Consider the following 14,681-nt stretch of genomic DNA (forward strand, 5'->3'; position numbering starts at 1 on the left):
TGTGCCTATTATTATTATTATTATTATTATTATTATTATTATTATTGTGTGATTTGATTTTGACTGAGGAGCATTCTCTACTCAGTGCTTCACGTATAGAGGGGAGAGAATCTCTAAGTGCCCTGAGGAGATAATTTAGTTCAGCGGGAGCGGAGTTGTTCGGTGTCTTGTCTAAATGGAAATGAATTGGGCGTGTGCACACATTTGCCTTTCCTTGGAAAAACAAGTAACGGCTCATCTTCAGATTTCAGTCGCTGACATCAAAAGCACACTGACGGTTTTACCATTTGTAATGGAATTAAATAATAGTAACTGAAAACATACCTCTTACCTCCACTCTTACGCGTTGTAGAGCTGAACTCTGATGTCCTTTTTAATCCGTGTATCCAGCCAGTAGGGGCCAGTCTGTAGCCTAGTTACTAAGGTACATGAGTGGGACCCGGAAGATTGGCGTTTTAGGCCTGGGTGTAGTCACGATAATATCCGCACAGCTGTTGGGCCCTTAACCCCACATTGCTCCAGGGTGGGGGATTGTCCCCTGCTGAGTCTAATCAGCTGTGAATTGCTTTGTATAAAAGTGTCAATAACACATTATTATTATAATCTGGAGTGGGATGTGAGAGTACACTTGGGTTAAAATTAATTTAACAGTGCAGGGCTTCATTCGTAATCTCAGCGGAAATACCTGTTTATGTCAAATGACATGATTTCAAACAGGTTCGCAAACTTTTGGCAGGAGGTGGGGAAGAGATCGCAATCACGAACGAGGGTGAACATCATGATACATTCATTCAACATAAGGTTAATCAGAGGGTAAACAATCCAAAGCCACCGATTAAGAAAAACAGTTTGCTAAAATTATAGAATTACTGACACGCCACCAGATCTCCCACATACTCTGCCTCTAATAACTGCCTGGCCTAGTGGTATATATTCACGTAAACTGACTTCAACTGCGATCCTCGGTGGGTTTCATACGAAACCAGGATGGCTCAAAAATATTAGTTAACATAATACAGTATCCAATACAAATTTACAAACCTGTGATCGAATATAATCTAGCTGTATGCGTCACATCAACAGGAGAACTGATGGTGTAGGCTACTAACGCAATCTAATTTGGCACGTTGGGTAAACTCGCTATCGAGCTCGCTGTCTCATAACTGAACGTTAGCTGTGACGCTACGTCGGCTGCGAAAATGTAACTTACGTTAGTTTGACATAGCTAACGTTTGCTAACATGCAATCTTATTTCATGCCTATGATAGCTATAACTAAGATTACCTGAGTACGTTGTCTTGTCCTTGTTATCCATACTAACTTAACTTAAACCTCATACATGTGTTAAAGGTAGATAAGACAGTAAGTTACTGCTATACAGTAAAGGTATACCAACTGCTTCTTATTGTCAGATTTAGTTCAATCGGTCAGCGAGCTAATGTTAGCTAAAGCTAGCTAGCAAAGCGTCCTGATTTAATGCTATCTAAATGGTCTAGCTTTTATTCTCCAGTTTGCTGCTTGTCCCACATTTTTGCAAGCTATGTGGTAGTACAGCAGATATCTATTTTGGTTATAAAAATTGCTAACTTACTGACTACCAGCAAAGAAACCGACTAACTTAACGTCAGCTACCTTGCAAGCTAATGAATTCAGATAACATTAATTGACATTCTTTTTCAGAAGACGTCAACTCCTCGTGTAAAAAACCGTTAGGAAGAAGCTTCATGAACTTCCGAAGTAAGTTCATCTTAATCGACCTGTTCCTTACAAATATCCTCTGGAGGTGGTTTTGGTTCATAATATTATAAGATTTATAATAGGAATAATTAATATAAGATTTAGTGTTGTATATTTTATTATTATAGGCTACAAATATATATATATTAAAAAAAACAGAACAAAGTAGTTTTGCACGCGCCTCCATTTAGTTTAAAAGGACATGTTGCAGTTTCTTTTACAATTCTATTTTGTATTTGTTTGCCATGAATATTCTCCCAAAAACTGTGCAATTCAGTCCGTTTTTGGTGTCATTTACAATGAATGATAACACATTTGGTACTATTGAGTTTTTCCTTGTCAAAGTGGCATTTATACAATCACCTGCGTACCTGCTCATTAATGCAAATAGCCTGCTCCGACAAGCAGGGGATACGATGGCTGCAACTCAGTATATAAAGCAAGCATACGCGGTGAAAACGTTTACTACTATTGCATCTGACCAAACACTAGAATAGTGATCTAACTGAATAGATGCATGGCCTAAGTGACTTCCAGCATCTCAGAAACTCTCTCGAGGGCACAACACGTCAAACTTTTGACAGCTACAGCCGCAGGAGACCACACCGGTTTCCACTCCGGTCAGTGAAGAGGAGGAAAGTGAGGCATGTCATCAGCAAAACTAGACGACAAATGTCGCCTCTTCTGACGAATCTCGATTTCTACCTCCAAATCGAAAAAGGAAAGGTTACAGCGCCTTGTCGAATACATAGGTGTATCTAACAAAGTGACTGATGCGTGTATGTTTTGAGGAATTTTAATGCAGACATTTAATTTTGACGTTGTCCCAAATTTATATGCATTAGTTTTTATTATTTGCAGTATTAGTCCTGTTGTGCTATTATTAGCTCCAGTTGTGATTATGTACCTGTGTTCAGACTCATTTGTAGCCTGGTGAGTTACTCTACATCTGCTGCTCACGGTTATAATGAATGGCTGCTATGATGTCTTGGGCCATGTGATACAGGGTATGACATCATCTTTGTATCAGGACGTTCTCTACATCACTTAGTTCGTATGGAGCCTAATCCTACAGTACTTTCCTCTCTCCTGATACGTTCTGCCAGTGGTTCCATATTTAGAGCAGGAATGAAACGTGAGTGGGGAGTCACCTTGTCTCGTTTACCTGGCTAAGGTGAAGGGTTGATAGAGTTCAGTTGACTCCAACTCTGGCATTTTATACACTGCCTGGAGCCGCGATATGAAATTACAATGGAAATTTTATATCTAGTTTCGCAAACAAAGGGCCGAAGTATCGTAGCAAAGGCCCGACTTAGAGTTGGTTTGCTTTTTAAGTGAATGACACATTAAATTTAATCTTATCTGTTGTGTCTGTTTATAACAAATCTTGTCTGGCCTGGATTAATTGGATCAGGGATAATGTTGGTTGGTAGAATGTATACGTAAGTCGGCCAAATGAGCCCACCTGCTTTTGCAAACTGCTGCTCTGAGTGTCTGATCGGTGGTCTTGAAATGTATTTCCAGCGCAATGCTCCACCCAGGCGTGTGTATACTGAACTGTACTGCGCTTTGGTGTGTGTTGCTAGGCCCACCACTGTGTGATTAATATTTTCCACTGATCATCGATTGCAAAAGCTCTCGGCGTTGATGCAACTTATCCTTCCGGTGCTCTTTCACAGAAACCAAGTTTTCTTTGTTGCCTTGCAGCTATTTGCCACTCCGACTTTGAGCCGGTGCTAACCTGAAATACCGGTTCAGATGGCAGACGGATAACTACAGTTCCTTCCCCCCGTTTGCATTAGTCACGCATTGTTCTGAACGATCCGAGCAGACAGCAGTGTCAGGTTATAACTATATCCCGTGAAGATTTGTGCAGTAACAAACACCTTCCCACCTTCACCCAACAGCTACGGAGTCTGTACATGAAAAGTGTGTCTGGGTTCAGGTGTTACTGAGGCATGTTTTTTTGTGGGGTTTTTTTGCAGTACATAAAAACAGCCTTTCTAATGTTTTCTAATGTCGACCCATTTATTTCGTTAGACAGGGTTAGGTTAAAAAGAAAAGAAAAACAAAAATGGGACACGAGAGATTACACCTAAAGTTGCAGCTTTTTGTTTTAAAGGGACAAAGCAACGAGGTTATTACCAAGATGACTGCAATTTACATTAAACAGCATAATTATATGTTAACAGGAGTTAGTGAATGTGTGGGCATGGGTGTGGCTGATTACCCCTGGGCTAAATACTGGCTGCCTTCAGGGGGCTGGGGAGGTGGACGGGGGGACGGGGGCAGTGTTTGACCTGGGAAGCCCATACCAAAGTAACTTTTCGTTCTCCGCTGAACTAGAAGCCAGCGTGAAAAGAAGCTGTTTTCTGTAAACAGCTTGCAGTGCGCTGCAGTGAGCAGTGTTCAGAAAACTGAATGCACAGGAGACACTGCCCCCCCCCCCTCCCCCCACCTCCCAGACTCCTCTCTGCCCTGGAATGTTGACCGTACACAGAGCCCCGCCCTCTCAGCTGCTGTGCTTCCCACCCCACCCCCACCCAGTGGTTTCAGCCTCACGGCTCTCTGCTGTGACGTCATCCGACATTGGGGGGGGGGGGGGGGGGGGGTTTAGAGCCCCCAGGTGCTCTTTGCGGAATCGGAGAGTCAAGATAACTGGCGAACCTGCGGGCGCAGTCATTGACATAGCAGTGACTAGGCCAGAGAGAGGTCGAAAGGCCCACGAAGGAAGGATTCCAAGGGATGACGCATAACTTCGAACGGAGATGAACATTTTTGTCAGGGTATCCCGCGCGTACGCCACCAGCCTTTTTACGGTCCCGTTCCCCCCCAAAATCCATAATGCAGGGACCCCTACAGCCGCACCTCTGAAGGCTAAATCATGAGTGTTGCAGACCATCAACAAACCAATGTAAAAAGTGTCTCAGTTTCCCTGGAAATGAATGCCGCCCCAAGATTAGCTCTTATCAACCCCATTCCCAACACCAGTTGTTCCAAGTAGAATACGGATTCCTATTAAGAATTAGATTCTGAGGTCATAATGTACTGTATATAAAACAGTCTAAAGGTTATTGTCAGGGGGTTAAAAAGTTAAATATGCTTAAATTAGGTCCTGTAATTAATTTAAAGAAAACATGTAAAGCATTATGTTGCATACTCCTACCAGTAGGTGAGGGTATATCATGACCGAGTTGTTCAGGGTGGGTGGGGGTTTTTTGGGGGGTTTCAGTGGTCCGTGTGTTAGACGAGGGGTCCAGCTCACATTCCCGGAGACCTCGCCCAGAGCAAGACAGGACAGGCCTTGTCTCCGCACCAGGGGATGTGGCCCAGTCTGACTGTGGCTGGACGAATCTGAGCATGTATTTCCCGGCTTAGCTCGACAGATAGTTGGGAGGAGAAGAATGGCTGTCACTGTTTGGGAACTTGACACCACAATGCGATGCGATCTTAAGGCTTTAAGCCGTGGCCCAAGCGTTTCTTGCGAACACCAGCAGCCCACACGTTTAGCAGACCGCCCCCACCCCCCCACCCCCCCCCCCTCCAAAAAGAAACGAAATCATCATCTCAGCCTGATGATCCCAATGTGTCAACTGTCAAGCGCTGTGTCACACAGTCGAAAGCTTTGATGTGGGTGAAAACTAGGACGGAGCTAGCGCATTTTTTTTTTCTTTCTCTTTCTTTTGAGTCCCGACCTGTAGGAACATGCTTTGATGGTGCTATAAAAGCCCTGCTATCTCCACGCACAAATAAGCACCCATCCCCCCACTAAGCACTACCTAGCCCTGTTTCCCTTTGTCGCTCCAACGGGCGGACCGCCTTTTGTTTGAACCACAGAACACTAAGCCCCCCATACATAATTCATGATCTCTACCATCACACTGTTTTATTCCAGATTTGTGTCCTCGGGGATAGTGCTAGATACACGGCACAATAAAACAGTCTCTCTTTGCATCAAGGGAGCTGCGAGACACAGCATAACAAATATTAAAGAACACATGTAAACTTATTTGAAGTACACTGAATGCATTTTGAAATGTATAGGGCATAAACCAAGCACAGCCTGACACCTGGCAAGATTAAGTGGTACGTCAAAAGCAAATATTTGCTGATCGGTTAAACCCCACAGAAGCACGTCTGAGAAAAATAATAATAATCTACCCGGGTTAATGTATGACAAACCTTCATTCCGCTCCCTCGACACAGCCTGCCACAGTGGCCTTGGCTGAATCCACGCTCGTTTGGCTACAGAGGTTTTCTGTAAGCAAAATGCAGGTAAAGAAAGCAATTGTTTCTTACATTTGAGAATACGTTCAATCGCCGAACGCTCTTTTCCGAGCAGGCTGCGCTGGAGCAAGAAAGTGCTGTGAAAACAAGCGGGCCTTTTGTTTCCTTATCGAAAAACTGGACTGTTTACTCAGTGACCGTCTGACAAACCATTTAGTCCCGTAATATCATACGCAACGCCCCTGCAGCATAGCAACCACACGTCCTGCGGCCAGTGCTTCATTCCTCACGCCTGAGAGAATTTCTGAGCTTGTCTGGGCCTGGAGTTCCCCACAAATTCCACCTATTAATTCGGAGGAAGCTGGGTTGAGCCCAGTGTACCTGAGAATCCTGTTCTGCTGTAGCCGCGAGGACTGCAACTCCTGCAAAGTTTGTGACGCCAGATTTTCGGGGGGCTGGTAGCGTAGCGGTTAAGGTAAATGACTGGGACCCGCAAGGTCGGTGGTTCGAATCCCGGTCTAGCCACAATAAGACCCGCACAGCCGTTGGGCCCTTGAGCAAGGCCCTTAACCCTGCATTGTTCCAGGGGAGGATTGTCTCCTGCTTAGTCTAATCAACTGTATGTCGCTCTGGATAAGAGCGTCTGCCAACTGCTATTAATGTAATGTAATGCAATTTTCGGTTTCAGTCTCATCGTGTTGTGTCGACCCCCTATTGGATGAAACGCTCGATTGTGCACTTTGTAGCTCGCAACACATATCTGCTAATTCAAGTTTTTGCCTGTTACTAGCCTCCTGGCTAAATACATTATTATAGCACTACAAGCCACATAGTTAGCTTAAGCGAGTTAACTGTAGAAAGGCCTGTATGGTGGCAGTGCACATAAAGGTACAATAGGTAATATTTTTGTGTTAAAACATTGTTACAAGACCATTGTAAATCCCTTCCTATCATTGAAAAGGGCTCACTGACATGTTGACTCTCCCTCTGCCTGTGTTTATAGCCCTTAAATTTGGGTTTCAAAATACGCACTTGACGGGCTGTACCAAAACACTGTATAGCTGTACAATAATTCAAGCTCTTTGGTTAAACAGTGTTGTGGTTTGAGCGTGTTTGTTGCTACAATTCCTCTCTTGACCATTAGCAGTCCGAATTTACCTATTGTACCTTTAAGATATGATGCCGGCAATGTAGCTACTGGGGTTGTAACTAGTGTTTGATCAGAGCCACGATTGACATTATCAATAGTCTCAATTTGTTTGTCAGGATGCTGAAATGGTAGCTAGATAGCATTGTAGTCACATAGCAAGCTAACAGAGAGCTGGTCTTCTAGCTTACTCTTGTGTGCTCACCATAGAAGTCAAAAGAAACCTCAAATAGGCTAGGGATAGCGTATATTGTACTATTTCTAACAACAAGTTATTGTGGGTTTTCGGCTGTCGTGCTAGTATTTGCTAGTTTCCCCCCCCCCCCTCTGGGCCATCCAGACGCCTTACATTTTCACTTTCAAAATAAGAAACCAAGCAGAGGCTAAAATTACCGCATGCACTTTTCCCGTAAATAGTGCTTTGTGCCCGCTTGAACAAGCTGGGACACGTTCAAACTCTTGCTTAGTATCCCCCAGATCAAAGGATTAGCTATCAATGGCTTTGGTCATGGGACAAAAAGATTTGAGAGGAAATTCTTCAGACAAAATAAAATAGATGGACGCTGTTATAACATGTCTTCGATTAGACTACGTTCAACTTCATTGCCGTTGCCTTCTAAGGCAATGAAATACGTCCTCTGACCCATCCTAGTTCCCTCGGAGCAGTGGGCAGCCACAGTGCAGCGCCCGGCGGACCAGCTCCAGCTCTGAGGCCAGTGCCTCGGTCAAGGCAGGCGTACACCAACAGGCAATTAGACCAATTAATCTAACCTGCATGTCTTTGGACTGCGGGAGGAAACCGGAGTACCCGGAGGAAACCCACACAAACACGGGGAGAACAAATTCCATTGTCCGTTTGCATGTATTTTATTGACCCTCGAGCAAAAATGTTTATGATATGCTCAGAAATAAACACAAACACCCTCCTAGGTTCACTTCTATATCTACAGAGGCTTCTGAAAGTATTCAGACCCCTTCAGTTTTTGCACACTTTTTTTGCACCCCCCCCCCCCCCCCCAAGTGAGAACATGTTTTTAGACATTTTTGCAAATGTATTAAAAATCTAAAACTGAAATCTCATTTACTTAAGTTTGCAAACATTCCATATGTTTTACTCTTTTATTATTATTACATGTCATTTGGCGTTTATGTTTTTTTTTTTTTTTACCAGACTTCTGACTATCCGTCTCTTATGAATTGACAGTGCATTGGCTTTTCCCATGCTGATGGATGACAAAGAGATTTTACACGTGTGTTCCGTTATTTATATACCCTCGTGAAACAGGAAGTGAAGGAATCACACAATATAGCTCCTTAAGACTGAGATTATTTTAGGTTAAAATTTTATTGCCAATTTAAGTTTTATTTACTATTTTATTGACAATTATTGGTTGGGGTCCCAATCATTTTGATACCTATGGTTTTCAGAAAAGAATTTGATTACTTAATAAAAAACATTGAAACATGAGAATAATGTATTGCAATAAAAGTATATTGTGTTCCTTTATGTTTGAACATAACATAGAAATTATTATCTGCGTTTTTACTCAGTGCAGCCAATACAATTTGTCATTTTTATCAGTTCTGGAGCCCACTGCATTTCAGCACTCAACAACGATTAATCCTGACCATACAGTGGGTGGAGCGGGGTAAATGTTTGTGGTGGTGACATCATGAGGGGGTGGCTACATGAACTTCTCACACATTCCCCTGTGAAGTAAGTAATCACCGTGCCCTCTAACACAGTCTCTGACCAGTGCTCCACAGTGTACTACTGTCTAGTAGTGGGGGCGTGTATAGGGGCAGTAGTGGCTATGTGACGTGCATGGGGGTAGTGGGGGCGTGTATAGGGGCAGTAGTGGCTATGTGACGTGTATAGGGGTAGTGGGGTGTGTATAGGGGCAGTGGGGGTGTGTATAGGGGCAGTGGGGGCATGTATAGGGGTAGTGGGGGCATGTATAGGGGCAGTAGTGGCTATGTGACATGTATAGGGGTAGTGGGGTGTGTATAGGGGCAGTAGTGGCTATGTGACGTGTATAGGGGTAGTGGGGTGTGTATAGGGGCAGTGGGGGTGTGTATAGGGGCAGTAGTGGCTACTTGGCGTGTATAGGTGCAGTGGGGGCATGTATAGGGGTAGTGGGGGCATGTATAGGGGCAGTAGTGGCTATGTGACGTGTATGGGGGCAGTGGGGGCGTGTATAGGGGCAGTAGTGGCTATGTGACGTGTATAGGGGTAGTAGGGGTGTGTATAGGGGCAGTGGGGGTGTGTATAGGGGCAGTAGTGGCTACGTGGTGTGTATAGGGGCAGTGGGGGCGTGTATAGGGGTAGTGGGGGCATGTATAGGGGCAGTAGTGGCTACGTGACGTGTATGGGGGCAGTGGGGGCGTGTATAGGGGTAGTGGGGGCGTGTATAGGGGTAGTGGGGGCGTGTATAGGGGTAGTGGGGGTGTGTATAGGGGCAGTGGGGGCGTGTATAGGGGCAGTAGTGGCTACGTGATGTGTATAGGGGTAGTGGGGGCGTGTATAGGGGTAGTGGGGGTGTGTATAGGGGCAGTGGGGGCGTGTATAGGGGCAGTAGTGGCTACGTGACGTGTATAGGGGCAGTGGGGGCGTGTATAGGGGTAGTGGGGGTCTGTCCTGTTCAAGCAAAGATAGCCATACCGAAAGAATGCTAGACAGACACTCCCCGGTAATGAAACATCCTTTAATTTTTGGACGCTTGAGTTTTGAACAGCCTGGGGGTGGAATGGATTTTTTTTGCATAAAATTTTATACATGGGCACCTGGAAACTGCTGGTTCTGAGCAATAACTGAACCGGTTCAGGCATGAATTTTAAAAGTTTACAATTTTAACCGTAAAGTAGTGGTTGAAGAGCGAAATCCAATTCACAACACACACTCGGTGGCCACTTTATTAGGACTTAGCTGTTGTTTTTTTGGACTTATTGGTCTTCTGCTGCTGCAGCCCATCCACTTGAAGGTTTGATGTGCTGTGTGTTCTCAGAAGCTCTTCTGCATACCGCTGTTGTACCACGTGGTTACCTGAGTCACTGTCACCTTCCTGTCAGCTTGAACCTTCTCTGACCTCGCTCATTAACAAGGCAGTTTCGCCCAAAGTTCCGCTTCGCATTGGATGCTCTTTGTTTTTCGCACCATTCTGTGTAAACTGTGTAAAGATCAACACTCAACAGTCCCTCCAAGTCACTTAGATTTGGGCCCAACGGCTGTGTGGACCTTATTGTGGCTACACCGGGATTAGAACCACCGACCTTGCATGTCCCAGTCATTTACCTTAACCACTACACTACAGGCCACCCTGCACATTTATTCCACATTCCGATGTTTGCTCTGGACAACAACTGAGAATCTTGACCACGTCTGCATGCTTGGCTGAGTTGCTGCTGCATGATTGGCTGATCAGATAATTTGCACTAACGAGCAGGTGTACAGCTCTACCTAATAAAGTGGTCACTGAGAGTATATGTATTTCGTATATGACACTCAGCAGCAGAGATAGTCACTAACACTCCTCATTTTATTATTTAAAGGAAATATTACAGTAACTTTAAGGCCACTGGTGCCAATTATCTCCTACTTTTCTCTCTCTCTCTGAGAACAAGCAATGGTCTATGTGAATGTCTTTTTACGGTACGCGTCTTTTTACTGGCTCAGGGGCCAACCAGCCTTGACTTGAGGCAGCTCCATCATGCCACCATTAGCCTGCCTTTTATATTTCATAATGGGAACTCAAGAACAGACACAAATTGTGACTTAACACAATTAGGGTTGCTGTTCTGTGAGTTGGGGAGTACGGCTAATTTAAAGATCTTTGGACAGTCCGGTGCAAAAAAAGACGAGAAATGCGATAAGATCAGAAAATTGCCTGATCATTTTACCCCTAATTTATAAAAAGGAACTTGTGAGATTCTATCCTGTGTGCGTGTATGAAGGTTTGGTTTGATCCTTAAAATGCTAGCTGGAAAATAATAATAATAATTTAATAATAAATAAGCACTCAGTTCCCTAATGTTTTCTGGCTTGGGATGTGTCTTAAAGGGGGGACATGATGTCCACATCTTCAACTTAATGGATCACAAGTGGATGTAGTTCTGATAGTGAGTTAATTTGTTTACTGTAGTTGCCAGCAAGGCTAGTGGCTTTGTGTTGGCCCCTGAGCAAGGCACCAAACCCCCCCAATTGCTCCTGACGAGCTGGTCGGTGCCTTGCATAGCAGCCAATCGCCGTTGGTGTGTGAGTGTGTGTGTGTGTGTGTGTGAATGGATGAATGAATGAGAAGCATCAATTGTACTGCGCTTTGGATAAAGGCACTATAAAATGCCAACCATTTACCATTTACCGTTTAAATTGCCACTGATTGGTATCATCGCAATATTTAAGAAAAAAATCTCCTCTTCTTGCCATTTGGGCCAAAATAATGGCTCCACCAAACCACAAGCATGCTGGGAAAACAACCGCTTAACTCACCCAGGAAGCGCACCTGTGTGGAATCAACTGCTTTCTATAAACTTTTAAACTATAAACTATGCCTTCATCGTTCCCTTTCACCTGTTACCTGCGACTGAACACAGCCTGAGCAGAGTTCCTGCTACCCAAGCAGAGTGACGTAGCTGCTATAAACATAATTTAAAATACATCTTTAGCTCTAGCTTGTGTGGACATGCTACATTCAAACAGACATGTATTTGTGGTCAACATGCTTGTTGTCATAGATCATTTGTCTTGGGATCGTATAACATCAACTGCAATATAAATGGATATTATGATTCTTATAAATGGCTGCTATTTTTATTGTAGCTAGCTTACTTGTCTTAAAATGAGAATTTCAGGAGTAGAAGTCAGTCTGTAGGCCCAAGCCTTGCCTTTTCACAAGCTAAAATGCCTCAGGGTGAGGCAGGTACTTATATGCGTGTTTAGGCAATCCCTGATCAGGATAATGGAAAAAAAAAACACTGTAATTTCCAAGAAGTCAAAACAAGACTTGAGAAACACTTTTGATGTCATCGCTTCTATAATTATGAGAAATATTGCCAATTAGGATTGATGATGAAGGAACAGGCTTAAGGCCAACCGCTTACAAAGCCAACAAATAAAAACTGCTGTGACCTACAGCACTGTGCAAAAGTCTTAGGCGTCTGTATAACATTCTGTACAGATAAGATTTTTTCTAAAATAATTCAGTGAAAGGTCGTAAATAAACTTACTATACATTTTACATGACATTTGAGTAATTTGGCAGAATAGTTAAAAACTGAATCAATATTTTTTCGGCGTTAAAACTGCATCACTTCTCTGAGATAGCCCACGCTGTCCTGCAGTTCTATAAGACAATCAGCAGGGAGGTTGTTCCAAGCATGTTGGAGAACTAGCCACAGTTCTTCTGCAGACTTTCGTTGGCTCCTTGCTTCTGATCTCAGACTGCGTTTTTATGTAAAAAGTAGTCAATTGCTTACAGTAATATGTTACTTTTTAAAATTAAATACAAAAATGTCTCTGTAAAATTAAATTTTTTGGAAAATGAATATTTGGAAACACAAAAAAATAAGCATATATATAATAATGCACAGTACTGTACCTGTAAGATTGTCATGTAACTTTAGACAGTATATTACTCCTTATAATCGGTACTACAAATGTAATAGCTTTGAAAAATATAATCCGTAAATATTATTAATATTACGCCTCCTTAAAATATTGCAACGAGGAAGAGAAGTCCGTACCTGCCAGGTTTTTATTGTAGAACAAAATAAAAAATATTTCAAATTACTGGTCCACTGTGTACACCGAAGATTCCATTGCCTTGTATACGGCGTGCTGGCTTACGAATGAAAAGGGTGCCATTTATACACAAACAGCATCTGCTTGCTCCTGCATTAAGACAAAGTTCTGTTTTTGTTCACCATCAGTGGCTTCGGTTTACTTTCAATACTGTCTTCGTGTGTTCATTGGTTCATATAGTACAAAAATCCGGTCAGGTCAACAGTGGCTGCATTTTGGCGTTTGTGAGCATCACTTGCCTGCTTCAAGCTCTTCTCTGTAAAAACGACACGCGTACCGTAAAACTACGTGGGCCAGATTCACAGACACATTATACTGAGACTAAATTGGACTGGACTAATTTGTGTTTTCGACCAGGTTTAATCTGTGTCTGTGAAACTGTCCTTATGTGTATTAAATTACGTTTGATTTTCACGAGCAGAAAAGGCAGTATCAGTCTAATAACTCAGAGAGAGTTAAATTGGACACGCCAGATAAAGCCAAGTCAACGTGCTTTATAAGGATAATTTATATTTGCGAAGCGCATCAAACTAAATATGTCGTCTGGGCTATATTTTGGTGCCTCTTTAACATTTGGCTGCAGGCTGTTAATTCGTCTGCCCGTAAGCACAGACTGAATGCAATGCTAATGGTGGGGATGGGCCCTTTAAACTGTACATTAACGTGGGCTGGCTTGAAGAAGGCCCTGCAGGAATGGATCGATGCAGCTGGATGCCATGAATGATTAACAGAGTTTCGGGAGGCTTTTGCAGATCCAGAAACGAGTCCCAGAAACGGACATAGTGTGATTGTTGTGCTTTGCAGATCGATTAAATGTGATTTCCGGACCGGGCTCTGTCACACGTTCAGGCACAGTTCTCCTCCATGCTGAAAGCTTGGAAATGGCCTGGACTCTGACCGGAAATTGCTGCTGCTCCTACGTTCTGGGTTCAGAACCGTGAGTGCATGTGTCGTTGTAACTACTTGTAAATGGTAAATGGTTGGCATTTATATAGCGCCTTTATCCAAAGCGCTGTACAATTGATGCTTCTCATTCACCCATCCATACACACACTCACACACCGACGGCGATTGGCTGCCATGCAAGGCACCGACCAGCTCGTCAGGAGCATTTGGGGGTTAGGTGTCTTGCTCAGGGACACTTCGTCACAGCCCGGGCGGGGGATCGAACTGGCAACCCTCCAACTGCCAGACGACTGCTCCTACTGCCTGAGCCATGTCGCCCAATACTTCTACTGAAAAACAGGTTAGCTGAAATTTTTGGCAATCCACAAACATTTGAAGTGCCATTTGTCCCAAAACTGGTTTTGCTGTTAAGTCTGAGGTGCGTGCAATGTCCGAAAAATAGACATATAGATAAAGTAGATTACCCCTCTCAGATATGGGTTCAGAGCTCACGATTTGAGCTGTATGCACAGTGCCATTGTCATCGTGTAAGTCGCTTTGGATTGTAAAGCGTCAGCTAAATGACTAAAGTGTTAAAAAAACATTTATTTATTTTTAATTGCTGTAAATATGGTGGTGGGGGTGGGGGTGGGGGTGATCACTTGGTACCATTAAGGAATAATGAGCGGGGACCGCAGTAAGTGTGTACCCAACCCATGCCAGGAAAACACGTCCATGCGATTAGACACCGTCCTTACACTGTGAGAAAGTTTTTATTTTTGTCTGTTTTGTTAACTACCAAGTTGTTGTCGGAGGGTTGCCGGTTCAATCCCACCCTGGGTGTGTCGGAAGTGTCCCTGAGCAAGACACCTGACCCCCAAATGCTCC

The 14,681-nt window shown here is 43.6% G+C and overlaps 1 protein-coding gene across 1 annotated transcript in view; it reads left to right on the top strand.

Moving 5' to 3' along the window:
- LOC133130453 (B-cadherin-like) overlaps window positions 1-14,681 on the top strand; it is a 44,636-nt gene that overhangs the window by 14,632 nt on the left and 15,323 nt on the right. The gene's annotated exons all lie outside the window — the stretch shown is intronic.

This window comes from Conger conger, chromosome 6 (assembly GCF_963514075.1).
Source record: "Conger conger chromosome 6, fConCon1.1, whole genome shotgun sequence".
Classification (NCBI taxonomy): domain Eukaryota; kingdom Metazoa; phylum Chordata; class Actinopteri; order Anguilliformes; family Congridae; genus Conger; species Conger conger.